The sequence below is a fragment of the Chrysemys picta genome, chromosome 18 (genome assembly GCF_011386835.1).
Source record: "Chrysemys picta bellii isolate R12L10 chromosome 18, ASM1138683v2, whole genome shotgun sequence".
NCBI classification, from domain to species: domain Eukaryota; kingdom Metazoa; phylum Chordata; order Testudines; family Emydidae; genus Chrysemys; species Chrysemys picta.
The window spans coordinates 24610584-24625369 of NC_088808.1; the positions used below are offsets into that span (position 1 = coordinate 24610584).

The 14786-nt window shown below is 48.1% G+C and overlaps 1 protein-coding gene across 12 annotated transcripts in view; it reads right to left on the reverse strand.

Moving 5' to 3' along the window:
* MAPKAP1 (MAPK associated protein 1) overlaps positions 1-14786 on the reverse strand; it is a 154569-nt gene that overhangs the window by 32910 nt on the left and 106873 nt on the right. For 2 of the 12 annotated variants that reach the window (XR_010593586.1, XR_010593585.1), the window contains exon 8: positions 5292-5426. The exons of 7 other annotated variants lie outside the window; for them this stretch is intronic. The gene's annotated coding sequence lies outside the window, so the exon portion shown is untranslated. Of the gene's footprint in view, positions 1-5291; positions 6648-7928; positions 8034-14786 lie in introns of all 12 variants that reach the window. 3 more of the 12 variants (XR_010593582.1, XR_010593584.1, XR_010593583.1) reach the window with 3 other exon arrangements.

Genomic DNA, 14786 nt, shown 5'->3' on the forward strand with positions numbered 1-14786 from the left:
TGCACGCACACAGACACAAGGGTGGATTTAAAATGGCAGGAAAGGTTGTGATTGTACTGACGAGCCACTAAAGCAAAGGTGACCATGACCAGGACAATAGAGGGCCTCAGAGTGTATGCTGTACCTTGAGACAGTTGGGGAGCAGGCAAGGGTGGGGGTCGGTTTGCAAGAGAAATTTATATTATGGATTTCATTTCATTGTGAAACTCGGCTCTACAATCCTGGGATATTTCTTCTTCCTGCTCATTTTGTGTCTTGTGACAGCCTAGACTTCTAATCCTCACAAGACTGGCACTGCCATTTTAGACATTAGCAGTGGTGACCCAGTGCTATTTTCCACATTAACTCTAGATAATGTGACAGACTTTGTACACAGGAATGAGCCTTTCCAGTTATCATTGTTTCTACAGTTTCCGGTAACAGGTCCCAATGCTAGATGGAGTCTGAGATCAGAGAATACCTCAATGGCTGCAAGCAGCAGCAAGGGTGACCGGTATATATATGAATCCATCGTTCTATCCGAGATCTGAATACGGTTAGCGTTACTGCTGAATATAAACAAATGCAGTACATATGGAGATTGAATCAGATACAAATGTGGACTGCTGCTGTTTCAAACCAATTACTTTCAAATACGTTTCACTTAACTAGATTTTTCCCCAAGATTCAAGTGTCAATCTCCCTATACCCGTTAATTCAAAGCACTGAAAAGAATGGTGTTTATTTGAAAGTTAGTGTTTTCCAAGCTATACAAAGTATTTTAATAAATGATCGTGATGACAAATAGATGTCTTCTTGTGTCTTTCATTCCTACAGATCACAGTTGTACACCTTACACTGAAATAAAACTACATACAGGGAACACTTCTCCCATTAGTGAAATGAAGCCATTTCTGGGGTGTTACAGAAGGGCTGTTTCAAAAGCGCAGAGAAACACTATGCAGCGAATTAGAAGAGTATGAAACACATAACTTCTGTAAATGAAACTGCAGAGGAAATGTAGGTAGCAGAATGTCACTTCCTAAGTAGATTGATTGAAACATCACAGCTAATACCCCTACTCTTGCAAAAAGTACCATTGGGGTGTTAATGAACACAAGTGGCTAGGACAGTGGTGGGCAACCCGTGGCCCATCAGGGTAATCCACTGGCAGGCCGCTAAACAGTTTGTTTACATTGATTGTTCCACTGGGCTAGGACCTCTGTTTTCTCTCTCAAAAGATGAACCAATGATTACGTAGTTTGGTGCACAGTTGCTGAGAGTCCAGAAAAATAATTTTATCCAAGAAACCCATTTCAATTAGTAAGGTATGTCCTCAACCCGATCCCTTAATGCACACGACACAAAGGATAGCACCAGCCATAGTGGATGAGTGCCCCTTGATGGACAGCAAGTCGCTACAATACAAATGGCTGCTACAGCACAAGCACTTTCGGTTAGTGTTACTGCTGTGTGACAAAGCTGAATGGTGACCGTCCAGTGGAAAACCTCTCCAACGATTCCACTGAAAAAAAGCATTTTAAGAAGACTTTTAATACTTTAAAAAGCTAATTAGCCCATTTGTGCTGATGGTTAAAGTCCTTCCTTCTGGCCCCCAAAATCTGGCCAAAAATGCCACTGATAATTTAAAGAACACCTAATTTCTAAGGCAAACAGTAACTATTAGATTAAATCATTATTTTCATTAACTCTCTTAGACCATGCAAAAATGTCAAAGTAGCTACTTGTACACTGCAAAGCTACCTAAACAAGGAAAAGCTGCCGCTATACCTGTGACACTTCAGGTCTGTATACTGGCCCATGCCAGCTGATTCAGGCTCACAGGGTTCTGGCTAAGGGGCTGTTTAATTGTGGTGTAGACGTTCTGGCTTGGACTATAGCTTAAGCTCTGGGACCCTCCTACCTCGTAGGATCCTAGAGCCCAGGCTCCAGAATGAGCCTGAACATCTACACTGCAATTAAACAGCCCCTTAGCCTGAGCCCTGCAAGCCTGAGTGTCTAACTGCAGTATAAAAATACCCTTCAATGCACACGTCCCATCAAGGCGAGAGAAGCAAAAGTGTCCACAATAAAAAATTGTTTTCTCAAATCACTTAAAATAGCAGCTGGTCTACCAGGCTGACTACGTAACGACGTCTTTTTAGTGATCTGAAGGGTCTCTAAACAGGATCTTAATACAGCAAAACTGTTAAAAGTGAAATCATGAAATATATTCCTTCTCTATTAGTGGCTAAGTATTTCATCTTATACTATGATAATTCAAAGTCAGTAAAGCATTCAGAAATATTTAAAACAAAAAAAAATTAAGCCTTTTAGCCTCAGATGGCATGCCTCAGAGAGGGAATTTGTTAGCCAATTCATTTAAATTTACTACAGCATAGTTTCAATTACAGCTCCTCATTGTGTTTCCCCAGAAGCCATGTGAAGAGCACACCGCATGTTCTGAGTGTATTTTGCTCTTGAAATAGTGCATTATTCTTCTGTAAAATGGAGTCTCCTTATTCCTGGTGACTTTCAGAACAGATGCAGGGCCAGGCTATTTGCAGGCCACAAGAGGAAAGCACAACTCTTCCCTCTGTGCCCAGCACAATCAGCAATTGCACACGTAGCTGGTTCCAAGCATTTATAAAACAAATTGCACTCCAAGAAAAAGCAGAGATGTTTTATCTAAGCACAAATAGCAAAAGGAGCAAAAAAGTATGTACGGCACCATCTTCCTTCTTCTACAAGACTTGAGCCATTGCAAATCTGTCTCAAAAACTGAAAATAAGTAAGGCCTGGTTTGTCAGACAGAAGGAAAAGCGGAACGTACTGAGGATAAACTTCAAATAAATACCAAATCAATCACTCAGTCTGGGTTTAAATGTTGTCGTAGGTGTTTAAACTGACAAGGTAAAGGAGATTCAGACAGAGTGCAAAAACTACCTGCTTAGTCCATCTTGCTATAAGGGAATAGTAGAGAGTAATCTCCAATGGTCCCCAAACAACTGCAGAACATACACAATGAACAAAGTGGGCAGAGCGATTTGTAGCCTCTGATTCGAATTTTCATGAACTGGCTGCTTAAATCCAAATCTTAATTCTTAATCTTGCAGCATAAGAGATAAGTATTTTGCAAATCTTTCTCTATTTGCAAACAACACAAGAGATCTGTGCTGCAGAGATCAGACCAGCATTAAGGTTATTGTAATTTTCTTAACAGACCATAATCTGTACAATGAGAACTGAAAGAGTGTATCACGTGAATCCCAGATCCATGAGTACTTCAAACCTGGTACGGTTTACTCAGTTTTCCCACATGCTGCAAACTAGTACCAGGGCCATGTACAAATGGAAATGTTTTGGGAAAAGGAATGTATTCCTCAACTCTCAGTATCTGTGACCCTTTTAAAATAAATTGAAGTTACATGTGTGCTAACGGGACTTTGTTTATTTGATTTCCAGCAGATGCAGAGGGCCGAGAGGAGAGTTGAGTCTCATTCTCCCTTTTCTTCCACCTCCACTGGGTCCCACCAGGGCCCCCAACCCACCTCCACTGAGCTTTCCATGGGCACAGCTCCAGGGTGCCCTCAGACTCTGGGTTCGTCTACCCCCAGGGCAATCCACACCAGTATACACCCCACTTCACACCCTTTGCCTTCTGTTTAAGATTAGAAACTCTTGTTTGCTGGTGAGATGCCCGGCACACAGATAAGTTGGTAATAATAAAAGTCAATTTTGTGAAATGAGTTAAATGTAGTTTTACACACTGCACTCCCACCCATCCGCTGCCCAAAGCTGCGGTTTCACCATCACTTGGTAATTCCTTAAAGGACCTTTCTTTTGCCTGAGGCTGTGGGAAAGACACACACAAAGAACAGGGGAACCAGTGACATTGACTAGATTTGGTGTAGACCACAGACAAGAATGTAGTTTTTCTTAATCTCAGTTACTGCCATTTTAGGTGTGACTGGTGACAACAGCAGGTAAAAGCAGACAACAGTATGATTTCTAAGTTGACTCCATCCCCATAGAATTATTGCTGAACCAGATATGAAGAATCATGGAGGGAGAGAATTAAAAATCAATGCTCGATAGCAGCTTATCCTCTCCCTATGGATCACAGATTCTCCAGGCTCTGGATCCATGTTGAAGAAGAAAATGACTTCCATAGGCTCAATGCCATTTTTGCGCAATGCACTCCCTGCCAAGCTGCATGGCGCAGAAGGCGCCAGCAATTGCAGCTGGAGACCTTTTGGTGTCATCTTGCCAGTAGTGAGGCAATTTTGGAGCAAATTGTGGATTTTCGCAATTCTGTAAAATTCACCAAAATAGTTAATAAATATACAGTCTGACTATAAACGAGATACGACGTTTAAGATTGAACAAATGAAAAACTGCAACACTACAGGGTGCTGCTGCGGCAATTTCTATTGGAACAGATTCTTCGGAGAAGTGAGTACTATATAATCAGAGTGTAAATGGGTCTTTAGGCAGTACATACCCTTTAGAAATGGGTTTAAAATGTCAAAAATGTGTAGAAAGCTACATGACCTCTACGTTACAACAACAACAACAAATGGAAGGGTGATTCTATGGAGCAGGTGTATTGAGTAAATAGAAAACTCATTTCAGATGTTCAGAAGATGAATTTATAGTGGAAATATCATGTAACTTAATGGTCTAATAACAAAATATTGCTCTGGGCATTTCAAGAGAATTTCCAAGTTATAATACCAAAGTTGGATTTTTATGGATTTTTGTAATCCTGAGGCAAACATTTCCACACAAGTTTAAAAGAAACCCTTCAGAACATGGCATATGAAAGGTAAGTAGCACTGTACCTCCATTTAACTCTTACCATTAACTAAAAGGACTATTACTTTAGCATACAGCTCAGGTCTAACTGCAGCAGGTTGATACAGTGGTTCAGTATATTTTCACACACTACCGTTAACATGGGCAAAGATGGACAGCAGGTGACATCCCACCATCAAACTAGGAGTTGAGGTGCTAGGAGGAAAACTGCTGTGGGCAGAAGACAACTATGAGCCCTCCAAGCCCCATCCCTGTTCTGTTAGTTCACCAAAATACTCCAAGGGAATTACACAGGGAAAGGGCAATCAGGGCAGCTGTGGAGTGACCAAACCTGGCATATTAATACATCCAATGAGAAAGGAGTGAGGTGGGTATGAACCAGGAGCGTGATCTGAACTAAGCCAAAATGGGAAGAGATGAAGCAGTTGTACCTGAAAGCAAATAATTTTTCATTCAAAGACTAGAAGAGATTAATTCAAGGGTACAATACATACCCAATAGGCTAAGCTCTCTTTAGCTCTTGGAGGAGGTGCTAAGGTTGAACCCCTATTCCAGCAGACATTGCAGACAAGTTGCCTTGGGCACACTGATCTTCTTAATTTTTGGACCACACTGCTGGGCAAAATATCCTGCAAATATGAGCAAGTGCCTAAACACAAAGAATTGCAAAAGCTAGCACAGACAGAGCAACTCTTCTCTTTTAGCAATGATTTTAACACACTCACTGATCAATAACTGTTGAACAACTGTACTAACTTCATCACAAAGGCAGAACTATTCATTTACAAAACAATACTCTAAACATCTTGACTACAGACATCAAACTTGCATGCAACATTTAAATGCATATAATTATATAATGCACAATCCCACCAGTTAAAATGCTTATTTGCCCCTCGGTGTGGCTGCTAGAAAGATTTGTACTGTACTATGTTATTGTGTTAAACATTGCAGCAGCTGCCTCTTCAAATAGCAGGAAGATCATTAGGAATTTAAAAAAAAATTACATGAAACAGTCATTCTTTAGCTTCCTATGGCACAATATAAAATTTACGCTTGGTGATGAGAACCGCAGAGTATAATCGAATTAAACAATTCCCTCAAAAAAGGAGAAAGGCCATGCCTATTATAACAAACCATGCCTGCTGCCTAGTGAAACTGCAAATCCTTCAGAAAGGGTTTCGAAAGCCTGACCCATCAGTTCTAATTTTTAAAACTTATCCTTTCAGTCAAGACTAGAAAAAGGCCCATTCCAACTTTTATCTTTCCTACAAAGTGCTGTTATCTTGGTCTGATGTCAGGAGCTTTATCTCTCTTTCTGCTGACAAGCAGAGACGAGAGAGATAAGATTGGGAACGAATCTCACTTCTCTGAGTAAATAAATAATCAATACTCATCTAAATGTAAATGAGAAAGTATCCCCCTCTGATAACAGGGCTCTTATCAAAGAGCCAATTTTCTACAGACATTTGGCCTCAACCAAATCACCATCATTCAGCCCCAGCCTAATGGCTAAAAATCGTAACTAAATTGAACCGATCACCAGAGATCAACTAAGTTCAGCCCTGGCTACTTCAGGTTCAAATGTTTTGGAATGCAATTTTGCCCCCATTAACTTTCAATAGCAATGAAAAATACACTGGTCAGGGGTTGAATGTGCACAATAAACAAACTCAAACACTTATTTTTTTAAAGTGTTTAAACAAAAACCAAACCAAACCCCAGCTGTGTGTGCAAACAAATAAATGCTACAATAAGGATAAAAATGGAGATGGGGGAAGACTCAGCTCAATGTTTCAATCTGTGTGGAATGCTGAGAGCTGTAATTCTGCTGCCAAACAGCAATTCAACTATTTAAAGACAGGTAGAAATAAAGAGACAGACTAGATTAAAATGTCACTGAAGAACTAAATGAACGTCTCTCTACAACTTTCCCCTTATTTATTCCCATCACCAAAGCCTTGGTGTATGCTGGGGTGGCCAAACTTACTGACCCTCCGAGCCCTATACAACAATCTTCATAAACTTGAGAGCTGGGGCTCAGGGCTTTGGCCCTCGGTAGGCGCCTGCTGGGCTCAGGGTTCAGCCCCACTCCAGCTGAAGCCCTGAGATCCCCCTCTCTGCTGTGCAGAAGCCCCTATCCCATCATCCCGCTGCAAGGTAGAGGTCCTGAGCTCACCCCCAGTCTGATAGGTGGAGAATGGGGGGACTCTGCAAGCTGCACTTTAACAGTAAACGAGCCGCATGTGGCTCGCGAGCCACAGTTTGCTCACCCCGGTCTATGTCCTGGTCAGCTCCTGCCTTGACTAATGCAACCCACTTGTCCCTGATCTTCCCGATCTGCACCCTGCAGCCCCAGGTTAGCCAGCTTGCTTCAGCTACAATCATTCTCCTCACCCGGTACTGGAACCATGTTTCCTCAAGGTCCCGCAGTGCCTTGTGATCCCTGTGACATCCCAAAGCCCTCATCCTTATTTCCAAGGCCCTGCACACTTGACTTGCCCCCTACCTCCCTATACAACAGTGGCTCTCAAACTTTTGTACTGGTGACCCCTTTCACATAGCAAGCCTCTCAGTGCAACCCCCTTTATAAATTAAAAAACACCTTTTTATATATTTAACACCATTATAAATGCTGGAGGCAAAGCGGGGTTTGGGGTGGAGGCTGACAGTTCACGACCCCCATGTAAGAACCTCCCGACCCCCAGTTTGAGAACCCCTGGCTCACCTTGTGTGCTTCCCTCTCTGCTTCCATACACAACTGCTCCCTTCTCTCATAGTGCCCCCTAGAATGCTGTCTCCACTAGGGAATTCTACAGAAATATTCCCTTCAGTTTAGTGGGAGGTTTAGTGTCAACTTCGTGTTTTTACCATTGTGTTTACTAAGCCTGCTGAGGCTAGTGGCACAACTGGGTCTAGAACCCCAGTACTCCTGATTCCTAGTCCTGTATCTGAGCCAGTGGACCACACAGACTAATTATAAACCAGTTCTTCTGTGCTAATCCCCTTTGACTGCAGCACAGTACCCAGGCAAATGTTAAATTCTGCATTCCAAGGGGGAAATACCCTCTCCCCACTCATCGTCTGCTGTGGCTCAGTAGGAAATCGGAATGAAAAAGGAGGAACCCCACCATCCTGTAGGGAAAGAGTAAAGCTGAATCGCTGGCTGCTTGTTGTGCTGCAATAACTCTCTCCTTCGAGGTGAAGACATGGTTCCTGACAGCAGCCTGTGAGCTCTGCAACAGCAGGAGTGAGGAAACAAAGAGAAGAGGGTTTTGGCCAGATGCATCCTCTTGGATTACAGTGAAAACTCATGTAGAAGTGCGGGGTATTTTGTTGGTAGGGCAAAACCCCACTTCACTGAAAGGGACCTCTTTGTAAGAGCATCACCATTCCCAAGGCTTTTCGCCTTCATTTACGGTCACCATCCACACACACTGCACGGAATAAGTCCTTCCCCCTCCTTTTGCAAAGCCTTTCCCTGCGACCCCCTCAAATTCTTCCACACCTAGCATCCATGTCATAACTGCCCCAGGGAGACCAAGCGCGCCTGAGGCAGGAGGATTATTTCAAGTGTTCTTTAAAGTACTGTATGTATTTGTGATGCTACAAATACTCATGAGAACAATGAGGAATTTAAAGTTTGCAATCATCCCCTGATGGCCAAGGCAATGGATGCATGACAGACAGTGGATGGTCAGATGCGAACAAGAGGCATTTTCCTCCACATCACAGCTCTGCTCTAGCTTAGTGGAAGAGACAAGGGATGGGTCTGTGTGGAGCAGGCGGGGCAGTGGAGCAGAAGTCTTCACAGAAAACCAGTTGATAAACATTCTGTGTCAATGTCTGAGGTATTTCCGCATTTTAATTTTCTCCTTTTCCAAGTAAAGATGATTTATAACTTTATTGCTCCAACCCTAGGTTTTGAAAGTGTGATTTCTTTTGAGTTTAAACTGCACCTATATTTATTATTCTTGTTACCACTTTTTTTTATTACTGCCATAGAAAACATTTGCTGGAAATATGTGATCGCTATTACAAGGCCATAAAAAAGAAGAGAGTTTATGTATTTCTATCTTTTCAAATAATCTGTCAGAATTTATCAATTACGCTAAGTAGTCCACACTACCCAGGCCCCGCTGATACAGCCGTACCAGTCCGGCTCTGCCAGCAGATCCCCCTAGTGTAGACGCAGCATATGCTAACAGAAGGAGTTTTTCCTGAGGCTACAGTAACACCACCTCCTCAAACAACATTAGCACTTTTCTGACAGCACAGCAGCATCTACTCTGGTTTTGCCAGCATAGCTAGGGGTGTGCTCTTTTCAGATCCCAGACAGATACAGTTATGTCAACAGAACTTTGTAGCATGGAACTGGCCTTAGTCTGGATACTCATTCAATACGGATAGGCAACTATGCAAACTAAGGCATTACTTCATCTTCTGGAGACGCTACATTAAAGTGTGGCTCACTAGAAATACAGGTGAGGATTCGGTTTTGCCACTAAAGTGAAGAACTTGACTGTAGCATACCAGCTTGAGTATTGAACCCAGAATGTAAACAAAAGAGAAGTGAACAGGTAGAGGTAATAATACACTGTGAAAAACCTAGGCTTTAAGAAAAGACAGTTACCTTTTCCGTAACTGGTGTTCTTCGAGATGCGTTGTTCATCTCTATTCCAGAGCAGGTGTGCATGCTCGCCACATGCACCGGTGCTGGAAGTTTTTCCCCTAGCAGTATCCATAGGGGGGAAGAGAGCCCCCCGCGACCCCTAGAGTGGCACCTCCATGGCATGGTATAAGGGGCGCTGCGCGCTCCCCCCACCCTCAGTTCTTTCTTGCCAGACAACTCCGACAGAGGAGATGGAGGGCAGGATGTGGAATAGACATAAGCAATACATCTCGAAGAACACCAGTTACGGAAAAGGACAACTGTCTTTTCTTCTTTGAGTGATTGCTCATGTGTATTCCACAATAGGAGATTCCAAGCTGTATCCGTTGGAGGTGGGTAGGAGTTCACAAACTCTCGGGACGGAGCACAGCCCTGCCGAACCCGGTGTCGTCCCTGGTCTGGGAGACGATCGCATAATGTGAGGTGAACGTCTGAATTGAAGACCATGTGGTAGCCCTAAAAATGTCCTGAATGGGGACAAGGGCTAAAGAGGCAGCCGACGAGGCTTGCGCCCTAGTCGAGTGTGCCCTCACAATTGGCGGTGAGGGGATTCCTGCCAGGTCATAACAGGTACCGATGCACGAGGTGATCCAGTTGGAGAGCTGCTGAGTGGAGATCGGCCGACCCTTCATGCACTCGGATGAGGTGATGAACAGTTGCGAGGACTTTCTGAACGGCTTAGTCCGCTCCAGGTAGAAAGCCAGAGCCCGTCTCACATCCAGCGTGTGGAGGCAGCGCTCCTCACTGGACGCATGGGGCTTGGGGCAGAAGACCAGCAGAAAAATGTCCTGACCCATGTGACAGGCGGAGACCACCTTCGGGAGGAACGAAGGGTGTGGATGGAGCTGGACCTTATCTTTACAAAAGACCATGTACAGGGACTCTGAGATTAGGGCCCTGAGTTCCAAGATCTGCCTAGCTGACGTGATTGCAACCAGGAAGGCCGCCTTCCACAAGAGGTGTGAACAAGAGCACGTGGCTAGCAGCTCAAACGGGGCCCCCGTGAGACAGGCCAACACCAGGTTTAGGTCCCACTGCGGGACTGGGGGCCTAACATATGGGAAGAGACAATCCAACCCCTTAAGGAATCAGCCAGTCAATAGCATGGGAGAATACTGTGTGGCCCTGCACCGGCGGATGGAAGGCCAATATGGCCGCCAGGTGCACCTTGACTGACGAGGGTGCCAGGTCCTAGGCTCTAAGGTGGAGGAGGTAGTCCAGAATCAGCTGGATCTGGGCGGCCACCGGGGAAACGCCCTGCTCATCCGCTCATCAGGAAAACTGAGACCACTTCGCCAAATAGTCTTAGTGGGTGGAGGGCTGCCTGCTTTCTAGGAGGACGCGCTGAACCCCTTCCGAGCACATCCTTTCTTCCCGGCCTAACCATTGAGCAGCCATGCTGTGAGGTGGAGTGCCGCTAGGTTGGGGTGGAGGAGGTGGCCCTGGTCCTGGGAGAGCAGGTCCGGGCAGGACAGCAATGGTCATGACGGGGCGACCGCCAGGCCCGTGAGGGTCCCGTACCAATGCTGCCTGGGCCATGCCGGGGCAATCAGAAGGACCTGGACCTTGTCTGTCTTTCTTTTTCAGAACATTGCCGATGAGCGGGAATGGGGGAAAGGCATAGAGAAACTGGCTTGACTAGGACAGGAGGAAGGCATCGGAGATAGTCCCCCATCCCAGCCTCCCCGCACAGCAGAACCAGGGACAGCGATGGTTCTGCGAGTCACGAACAGGTCCACCTGGGGAGTTCCCCACACTTGGAAAAGTCTGTGCACCACCTCTGGGTGGAGAGACCACTTGTGCTGAGAGGAGAAGTCCCTGCTCAAGTGATCCGTCCACACGTTCTGGGCGCCCGGTAGATGGTAGGCCTGTAGGCAGATGTCGTGGGCTATACAAAAGTCCCATAGCCTGAGGGCTTCGCGGCAGAGGGCAGAGGATCGGGCCCCGCCTTGCCTGTTGATGTAGAACATCAAGGCCATGTTGTCCATGAGGACCCTGACCACCCGGCCCTGCAGGTGTGAGCAGAAGGCCATGCATGCCAGCCGTATTGCCCTTAGCTCCTTGATGTTTATGTGGAGGGTCAGATCCTGAGCCGACCATAGACCTTGGGACTCAACGTTCCCCACATGGGCCTCCCATCCCAGGTCCGACGCATCGGACACCAGTTCCATCGATGGGGGCCTGCCCCTGAACGGGACCCCTTGGAGCATGTTTTTCGGGGAGGACCATCGTAGGGAGGTGATCACTGGTTTGGGCATTGTGAGGACTTTGTCCATCCTGTCCCTGGCCTGGGAGAACTCCGAGGCCAACCAGAGCTGGAGGGGCCTCATCCTGGGTCTGGCGTGACGGACCACATACGTGCACGCCGACATGACACCCAAGAGCTGGAGGCCCGCTCTGGCTGTTGTCACTGGAAACCTCGTGACTGTGTCAATGAGCCCCTTCAGGGTCTCAAACCTGTCCGGTGGGAGGGAGGCTCTGGCCGACGAGGCGTCCAGGAACGCCCTGATAAACCCTATGCGTTGTACCGGGACAAACGTGGACTTGGTGTGGTTTACTAACAGACCCAAAGTAGTGCATGTGGACAGAAGGAGCGCCATGTGATCCCGCACCTGCGACCGGGAGCTACCCTTGACCAACCAGTTGTCCAGACAGGGGAAGATCTGGACCCCCCGGTGCCTGAGGTAGGCCGCCACCACCAACATACATTTTGTGAATACCCTGGGGGCAGTGGACAGGCCAAACGGGAGGTCTGTAAATTGGTAGTGTTCCTGCCCCACCATGAAACAGAGGAAGCGTCTGTGCCCCTCGAATATATGAATGTGGAAGTACACGTCCTGCAGATCGAGGGCGGCGTACCAGTCCCCGGAATCCAGGGAGGGGATGATGGAGGCCAGGGAGACCATGCAGAACTTGAGCTTTACCATGTACTGGTTCAGGCCTCGCAGGTCCAAGATGGGCCCGAGCCCCCACTTTGGTCTTCGGGATAAGGAAATAGCAGGAGTAGTACCCCTTGCCTTTGAACTCCCCGGATACCGCTTCCACCACTCCTAGGCCCAGGAGCCGCCCCACAGATTGAACTCATACCGGCCCAGGAGAGCCTGGCAGTTCACCACCCATAACTGGAAGCTCAAGGATGAATAAACTTTTCTTCCAAATGAGTCCAGGCTTCTTGAATCTTTATTTTTCGGGGTAGGGGTTTGTTGGCCCTGCTGTTCCCTGTGGTTGACCGACTCGGCCACCAGGGAGTTAGGAGCAGGGTAGGTGTATAAATATTCATGCCCCCTGGCGGGCACAAAATACTTGCGTTCCTCTCTCTTAGAGATGGCAGCCAATGAGGTTGGGGTTTGCCAGAGGGCATTTGAAATTTTCATTACCCCTTCGTGGAGAGGCAAGGCCACCCTGCCCGGTGCTGAGGAGGACAGTACATTAAGCAGGGAGTCTGAGGACTCCTCCATCTCCTCTGCTTGGAGGTGGTGGCTTGATGCCACCCTTTTTAAGAGTTCTTGGTGGGCCCTAAAATCCTCCTGTAGGACGGAGGGGCCGTAATCGACTCATCTGGGGAGAGTGAGGAGGCTGGCGCGGTACTTTGTGTCCCCACCGGCACCGGAGGGTCCACCACCTGGTCGGTCTCCGGGCATGGTGCCGAGGATGTACGTTCCACCGACTCCTTCCTCGGAGGTCTGGAGAGGGAGGCTGATGGTCCTTCTGAGGCTCCAGCCACTGAGCGAGCCCCCGTCGGGGGCTGCGTCGGGGGCCACTGTGCCCACTGCTACCACTGGGCTGGCTATGGAGCCCGGGGCCACAGCACCTGCTGTGGCACCAGCGGAGCCGGCTGTTCGGCCTGGCCCATCCATTGATGACTACGAAGGGAGGCCGGGCTGACATACGACCTGCTGCTGTCCCTGGACTGGGAGGAGTGGCGGTGCCGGGAGAGATGCTGACCACGGGACCGCAATCCTGATGTGCAGGACCGGTACCGTCTGTAACAGCTCCTCCACGATCGGCTCTGGTGGGCGGACCTGCGACGGTGAGACCCTGGTGATCGTTGCCCGGGGCTGTGGAGGCAGTGCTGTGGCGGGGTCCTAGAGCGGGACACTGAACGGGAACGACGTCGATGTTCATGCCGTGACCGGCTACGATAGCCCCTCCGAGACGAGGACCTTTGGCGATGTCTGCCTCAGTCCCGTCGGTGTTTGTGCCTCGAGGTGGAGTAGTGCTGAGAGTCTCGGTCAGACGGAACCCAACCTGACAGCCTGGTGGGTGTCGAGGGCGATCCACGTGGACTTTGCCCTGAACGGCCGCTGGGCAGCGAACAGTGTCAGGAATGTTCCGTCGACCAAGACCGGTACCAAGCCAGGGGTGACTGCGGCGATCCCAGCAGCAGCTTGCCTCTGGAGTGCGGGGCCGATATCGGCGGTGCTCCTGGTACTGGCATGGACATAACATCCCGGGACGCCTGCAGGGCCTCCGGTGCAGAAGGCATCCGGACAGCCGGGGAGGCCTGCTCTGAATGGGCCGGGCTACTCCGCTCGACTTCAGTTGGAGGCCTAGAGGCCGGAGGGGATCGAGGACTGCCCAACATGGGTCTAGCCTCTGTCCCGGGTTTACTCTGGTACTGTGGCGAAGAAGGCCTCATCCTAGCCTTCTTAGCGTGCCCTGTGGACGGGGAGCGGTGCCGACTAGTCGATGGCGCCAAAGGGTCGCCGTGCACTGACACCGCAGTGCCCGGTGCTGACTTGGAGCGGCGCGCCAGAGCCGGGGTCAGTGCTGACTCCATCAGAATAGCCCGGAGCCTAACGCCCTTTTCTCTCTTGGTCCGAGGCTTAAACGATTTCCAAATCTTGCAGCGATTGCTGAGATGGGTTTCCCCCAAACTGCATAAACAGTACGTGTGCGGATCACTCACTCGCATAGATCGCCTACAAATGTCACATGACTTAAAACCCGGGGCACGGGGCATGCCCCAGCCTGGGCACTCTAGCTAAACTAAACTAACTAAACCACTAACTAACTACAGGTACCATACACTGAATGAACAAGCCGTTTTTGGGGACGAGCTACAGCAAAGATGGAGCAGAGCAGTTCTGAAGCACCTTCACTGGTGGCAAGAAGGAACTGAGGGTGGGGGGAGCGCGCAGCGCCCCTTATACTGTGTTATGGAGGCACCACTCCCGGGGTCGCTAGGGCGCTCCACTATGGGTAGTGCTAGGGGAATAACTTCCGGCACTGGTGCACGTGGTGAGCACGCACACCTATTGTGGAATAGACATGAGCAATCACTCAAAGAAGAATAGATAGGAGATTGCAGGCCTTT